This window comes from Mesocricetus auratus, unplaced genomic scaffold, assembly GCF_017639785.1.
Source record: "Mesocricetus auratus isolate SY011 unplaced genomic scaffold, BCM_Maur_2.0 Super-Scaffold_100019, whole genome shotgun sequence".
Taxonomy (NCBI): Eukaryota; Metazoa; Chordata; class Mammalia; order Rodentia; family Cricetidae; genus Mesocricetus; species Mesocricetus auratus.
In genome coordinates, this window is record NW_024429200.1 from 1,921,227 (window position 1) to 1,928,533 (window position 7,307).

A 7,307-nucleotide genomic window follows, 5' to 3' on the forward strand; every position below is an offset into this window, starting at 1 on the left:
ACATTGATTCTTCTTAAAATCAGACTAATAATATACTGGTAGGGGGTGGGGAGGAGAGAGGAAGGGAAGGAGGTGGGGAGAAGAGAGAGAGAGAGAGAGATCCTTTTAGGATCCAAATATTTAGGTGTAGAATACTGAGTAACCTTTGATATACCAGAAGCTAATACAATAAATATTGGGTGAGGAATTAGCTTGCCATAAATGGAATCAGCATCGTGTGTTTCTCAAGAGTGTACTGTATCTTGATACATGCAGATACCCTGCTCCACTTTGGGGAGAAAAAATACTTATCTTCAGAGGAACAAATATTTATGTGTATACACACACACACACACACACACACACACACACACACGCACGCACGGATGTACGCACACACAGATACACACACGCACGCACACACACACGGATGCACACACACGGATGCACACACACACAGATACACACACAGATACACACACGCACGCACACACACACGGATGCACACACATACAGATATACACACACATCATTATACAGCAAGACTCTGTAAAAAACTAAAAAGAAGGTTGGGAGGAGGAGGAGGACAAGGAGAAGAGGGAACTGACTCTCAAAAATGGATCTCTGACATTCATACATATTCTGTGATGTGCGTGCCTGCCTGTATTCACATATATTACATATGTACAACCATAATGAAAGTAAATAAAATAAAGCTCATAACACTTCTCTGCTCTGAGGTTCAGTAAGAGACCTTGTCTCAAAAGCCAGAGGGACAGCTCCTGAGGAACAATACATGAGGTTGACCTCTAGCTCGAGTGTGTATACACACACACAGACACACAGACACACACACACACACACACACACACACACTGTCTCTTGGACCCAGCAATTTCTACTGCCCCTCACTCCCACTGCCTCCTTGCTGTGGGCATCCCTGCAGCCAGTAAAGGCTTCTAGCCGCTCATCTGTGGCTCCTTAACTTGCCATTATCTCTAAGCAAATCCCCCTTCTTTGATGCAGTTTGACCAGGCCTTGCCTGATACACCTCCCTGACACCCCCTCTCCCTTTGACCTCTCTCACCAGCCTCCTGTCTGACTGAATGCCCCTCAGGTGAGGGCTGTGACCTCTCATTCCATAGATATGCTCCTGGGCTAATTATGCTTCTTTTCTAACATTAAGGGGTTGGCTTTTTTGTGTCACTTCCTTTACAATGTCCCTCTCCTGTGTGCTCCTGGGCATGGGCAAAATCAGCGCAAGAGGGTGGCTATAGTCTTTTTCTCTACTAACCACCAAAGAGAACCCTGAAATCCTTACCCTGCCTAACCCTTCACCCCTAGGAAGAAGGCAAGAGTTTGATTTAATCCACATTAAGAAGCCCTGGGATAGCTGGGGGCAGAAGAAAGGAGATTTTCTAACTCTTGGCATGGAGTGTGAATTTAGATCCTCCTTGGTGTTGTTCCAGATGTGGAGAAAAAAGAGAGATGTGGAGAAAAAAAGGAGAGAGAGACAGATAGGCAGATAGATAAAAGATAGAGAGGACGTATTTGAAGTTTTCTTCTTGACTGTGGCAGTATGCTAAGACTGAATTTGGTGGGGCTTAGGAGTCCCACGAATCTTGTGCCTTGTCTTTGGTTCATCAGAGCCTGATCATACTATCTTGGCTGTAACTGGTGTTTCCTTGTCTCTTTCCCCACTGGAACACGAGTACAGAGACCAGGCATGTAGTAAACCCTCTCATGATTGACTAATAAATGAAACAGAAATTGTACAATAAAACAGAGACACAGCACACAAAATAAAAACCAAGTCACGGAACAATTAGCAAATGTAGTCATAGGGCAACTGTGCTGTGGAAGCAGATGTTAACTATGTCAGTCTACCCCGGGCGTTGGTGGCACACGCCTTTAATCCCAGCACTCGGGAGGCAGAGGCAGGCGGATCTCTGTGAGTTAGAGACCAGCCTGGTCTACAAGAGCAAGTTCCAGGACAGCCTCCAAAGCCACAGAGAAACCCAACCAATCAACCAAACAGACAAACAAACAAAAAATCCTATATCAGTCTAGCTCCAAAAATCACATCCTTAGTAACTGACAAACTTCTGATGGCAAAGGTCTTAATCTACCCTATCTTAAATACTTCTTGAGCTAGAGAATATTGGGGGAGGGGACAGGAAATTGCAGGAAACTAGAAGAAGCATGTAAACTCCAGGCCCTGCCTTCTTGTCCACACTGGTGCAGCCTGGCCACTGTTGCAAAACTGGCATTGAGGAAGCCCTTAGTAAATGTCAGAGCTATTCTAGACGCACATCAGTGAACAAAACAGCCAAATGCTGCAAGGAGCTTACATCTTATCTTAATAGGAACAATAAAAAATGTAAATAACTTATGGTGTTAGAAGACTATCAAATCTATGTAAAAAACAAACACACACACACACATACACACACACCAACCAAAAACAGAGGAACCCCAGGGAAATAAATAAAAAATAGGATTTTTATCTTTTTTTGATAGAGAATCTTTCTGCATAACCTAGACTGACCTAGAATTCACAATGTAACCCAGATTGGCCTTGAACACAAAGTGACCCTATTGCTCCAGGCTCTCAAATGCTGGGATTATAGGTGTGTGCCACTATAGTTTAAAATGGGAATTCTTATCTTAGAGTTCCAGATCCACAAGAGTTGTCTCAGAGATAGCAATCAGGGGTCCTGTGAATTTGAATAGACGGGGGCAGGGGCATTTTCATTTTCATTGATTTTAAAACCTCAAGCCTGAATGTAGCAGTTTACTAGTATACTAATAGTAGCAATTGTAACATTGTTACCAGAAATCACAGTATTTTCTATCTTTTTGGCAGCTGTTATAGATATCTTGGACTATTATTTCTATTCATTGCTACTTTGTAGCCATTGGGCTTTCTGATTAGAACTTGTTCTTTAGTGTATCAGTAAATGGATACTTAGTAACTATGTGTCAATATACTTACTTTCTTTTGCAACCCTATGCCTTTTATTTACCTCATATATAAGCATCTCCTGGAAGCCTGTAATCCCAGCGCTCAGGTGGTGGAGGCAGGAAGATCAGGACCTCAAGGTTATCCTAAGCTACACAGAGTTCAAGACTAGCTCCTATCCGAGACCCATTCTCTCAAAACAAAGCAAGGGTTACAAACAGTAGGAAAAGAAAAATGGCTTCAAGTAGAGGATAGCAGGGGTGACAAAACAGGTTGTAACGTTAACTGGGGTGGGCAGGGAAGGCACCACTGTAAGCCCCATGGGTCTAAGTTTCTAGCACATTCTCTCCTTGGCCATCCTCAAGCTATTGCCTGGCTCTGTCTAATGCTCAGAGTCAGGTGTGCAGTGCTGACATCTTGTTGTTTACCAGCCTATTTCATCCTGAAAGCCTCCCACTGCTCTCCAGTCTCAAAGTACTTAACATTCAAAGGCTTGTTTTTGCTTTGTTGAGACAAGATCTCATTATATAGTCTTGGTTGGCTTGGAATTCTCTACATAGCATAGACTGGCCTCAAATTTGGAAGGGGGGTTTGAGGTGCAGGCAGTACTAGGAATTGAACCTGAGACATCATTTGAGGCACTCTGTCTCCGAGTCACTGCCCTCTACCCCAGGTCCTAGCTCAGAATCTTGATTTTTCTTCTCTGCCTCATGAGTTCTGGGATTACAGGTGTATACTACCACTTGCAGTCAACTTGGGGAATCAATGAAATACTGTCAGAAGGTCTAATAGTGTGTGTGTGCGCGTGTGCACGCGCGTGCGCATGTGTGCACATGCATGTGCATGTGTGTGCATGTGTATGTGTGCATGCCTGTGTGTGTGTGTGTGTGTGTGTGTTGGGGAGAGAGATGGAGAGAGAGAGAGAGAAAGAGAAAGAGAAAGAGAGACAGAGAGAGAAAGAGAGAGAAAGAGAGATCTTTTGTTGTTCTGTTTTCTATTTAAGCATCCGACTCAAGGAGATAAAATAAACTAGCTCAAATCAGCCAGCAGTGTCTGTCTCCTAAAGAAAAGATAAGCAAATTGGCAACTCCGACTGCTGATTAAGTACCACCCAGGGCAAATGGAATGTGAATGGAAGATATTGCCATATTGCAAATTATTTTAAAATTCCAATTCATCTCACACACACAGTGAAAATCCTCAGGATTCTGTGACAAAGGATCCTTTGTTTCTTAAAAAAAAATTTTTTACACTTTGAAGCTGTAGAAATATTTTTAAAGAGCTACATGTCAACTGTGATAAAAATACTATCAAGAAATGACAAAAATTGATTTCTTAAATAAATTAAGATGCTATTAGCTGTGAGGATGGCTCCTCTTGTGACGGCTGTGTTCGTGGGGAGGTCTCTTCTGTCAGTCAGATCAGAGGCCAAGGCTTTCAAGGTTGGCTCCCCTCCTCAGCCCACCTCTCTCTGACTCCTCAAGCCTCCAGCAGCAACTTCAAGTATCCCATGCTACTGTGACGGGCTGAAGGAGTGGTGTGTGTGTGTGTGTGTGTGTGTGTGTGTGTGTGTGTGTGTGTGTTCTCTTCCTATGGAATGTTCTTATAAAAAGTAAAACACTTCCCAGTAGCTCCGAATTTCACCTTTACCTCCTCGGCTAGAACAGGCCACCATGCAGTCACCACTGGAACGTGGTTGCTTTTCCACAAATTGACTTAAGACTATCACTCCTGGGGCAGGCACATTGCTGTTCAAATAAAACCCAACTTGCATACCTAATGGGTCTGCTCCATAGAGTGAAAGCTCCAGGAATCGAAGCAAAAAGAATCCTGAAACTTTAAGCTGGGGAAATATATGAATCTTAGCTAAACTAAAAATAAGTGATCCCCAGACTAAATTCTTCCTTACATTGATCACTTACATGTGTATTCCCAGGTCACACTTTAGAGATTCTCAGAAACATCCTTCTTCACCAGTCGCTGTGCCTGTGAAGCCCTTCCTCCGTATCTGACACTACAGTGCTTCACTTGCTGGAAACGCCTGTGTGCTCTGCTAATTTCTACCGGTGATGCAGGCATCATTATCCTATTCCACAGATGAGGAAACTGAGGCTTAGATAAACTCTATATCATCATCTGGTTGGGAGCAATAGAGTTGAGACATACATTTCCCGTGTTCCATTCTTGTTCAGCTGTTTCCAGAGAGGGGAGGATAAAGTATTTTTAAAAAATGGAACAAAGAATCTTAATCCTGTGTGGGGTGGTAGAGCGAAGGGAATACCTGAATACCAGGTGGGGGTGTCAGGCAGGGCTTCCTGAAAGCACCTTAGCTGGGTCTGAAAGGATGGAGAAGACAGAAGGCAGGGTGAGCAGGGACTAAAGGGTGAGGCCACCACTCAGGATGCGGTGGGACAAGAGTGGGGGACGAGACTGGAAGGTTGGTTTGGGGCAGATGACAACTCGAGTCTACTGTCTGGTCAAGGTGATTAAGGGTTACTTGTAGGTAGCAATGACTCAGCGACTCTGAGCAATGGTGTGGCTGCAGGAAGACAGTTTTATCATCAGGCTACATGCATTCAAGAAAAAGACTGGAGCCGGGGTGTCTGGTGAAGCCGGGGTGCCTGGTGAAGCCGGGGTGTCTGGTGATGTGGGGCTGACTGGTGAAGCCAGGATGTCTGGTGAAGCCAGGGTGCCTGTGAAGCCGGGGTGCCTGGTGAAGCCGGGGTGCCTGGTGAAGCTGGGGTGTCTGGTGAAGCCGGGGTGTCTGGTGAAGCCGGGGTGTCTGGTGAAGCCGGGGTGTCTGGTGAAGCCGGGGTGTCTGGTGAAGCCGGGGTGTCTGGTGAAGCCGGGGTGCCTGGTGAAACCAGGCTCACTGGGCACTGGCAGCCTAGGAGAGGGGGGCGTGAACTAATGGGAGGGGCTGTGAGAAGAGAAACGGTGAGAATTAGTCCAGACTTGAGCGGGTTGTGGAAGCACAGGAGGATGGTGTTTCTCCAAGAAGAGCAGATGAGTTCCATTTGGTAGCAGCTTCTAGAAGGCTGTTGGGAATGTGGGACCAGATCTAGGAACACCCATCAATGCCAAGATCCGCCTGAAAGGCATAGACAAAGAGCTTGTCGAGAGAGAGCCAACAGAGCAGGGAGAGCTAAGCTAGAAGTAGGCCATCAGGAGCTAAGAGGGAAAGCCTCCCCTCAGACCAAGTGGTTACAGAAGATCACTATGTACATCTACCCCAGAGGGAATAAATGCTAATCAAGGTAGATTAGGTGCTTGGTCTAGATCCTGCACCTCTAGCTGTCTCCCGCAGGGTTTTGATGCCTGTGGCTTAAGGACCCCACTTTGAGAAACACAACTACCTCCCTGTGCGACCCCCACCCATGGATAGTGGATTAGCGTCATATTATACACATATGACTCAAAACAGCCCATCTCCATTGAAATCTCTTGGCTAGAGAACTCCAAGCTCTAACGCCCAACTTCAGCGGAGCAGCCCTGTCCGGATGTCTCAGAAACCTTGAACTCAGTCCGTTCAGAATCCAACTCATTTTCTAACCATACCTGGTGCAATCGGATAAAGTACAGGTTCCTCAGTTTGGCATAGTCTCCCCAGTATCCTCCTCCACCACAGCCTCTGGCGGTGATCTCATTTTGTGTAGATCCTAGATGCACAGACTTTTCCATATTGCTGTCCTTTGCCAGAATCCCCAGGCTGGCCGAAGATGTTCCATCCCCCTGCCCCCAAACGCACTCCTTACCATTCATATGCCTGTGCTCCCTGAGGACCACAGGTATCCGTGTCATGACGGTGCTCTTCGCGAAGGAAATGACCAGGAAAGCTGAAGGAAAATTGGAAACACTTTGCATAGAGAGGAGAGAGACTGAAGAGGAATGACAGAGTCTAGCTGTGGTCTGCCTAAGAGTCCCAGTGGTGGGAGAGCTGAGGAAGGTCGCTGGATTGGCATTTAAGAGGCCACTAGCAACTTTAGATCAGTGTCAGCCCAACAGTCCTCTGCCATGGGGGTCAACCCCTCTAGGGCCTGCCCCATAGGGCAGGCTCATGTCAGTAGGAGGGAAATTCACAATACAAACACAATACACATTGATGTTCAGGCTCGGTCCCCGAGCCAGGTTGACTTAGCAGGACCTGATGGCCTTGTACACCACTAGCCCTAGCCACCTCCTCTTGCTATGTTCTTCCAAACTCCCCGTGTTTATTCAAGTTCAGCCGAGCTGCGTGTAGGCAAGGAGCTCCTGCCTGCCCGCCTGTTATCACAGGAGGTCCTCTGCAGAGCCTGATTACCTCTCAGAACTACTTCCTAGGGACAAATCAGCCCAGTCTGCCATTCCTGCCATCTCCAGCAAAACC

The 7,307-nt window shown here is 46.2% G+C and overlaps 1 long non-coding RNA gene across 1 annotated transcript; it reads right to left on the bottom strand.

The window, feature by feature from the left end:
• Positions 1-4,877: 4,877 nt before the first annotated feature.
• LOC110339239 lies at positions 4,878-6,982 on the bottom strand. The gene is made up of 3 exons (XR_002381350.2): positions 6,697-6,982; positions 6,500-6,600; positions 4,878-6,032 (listed from the first exon to the last, which is right to left on the bottom strand). It is a non-coding gene; the product is annotated as an uncharacterized LOC110339239 (long non-coding RNA).
• Positions 6,983-7,307: the final 325 nt, after the last annotated feature.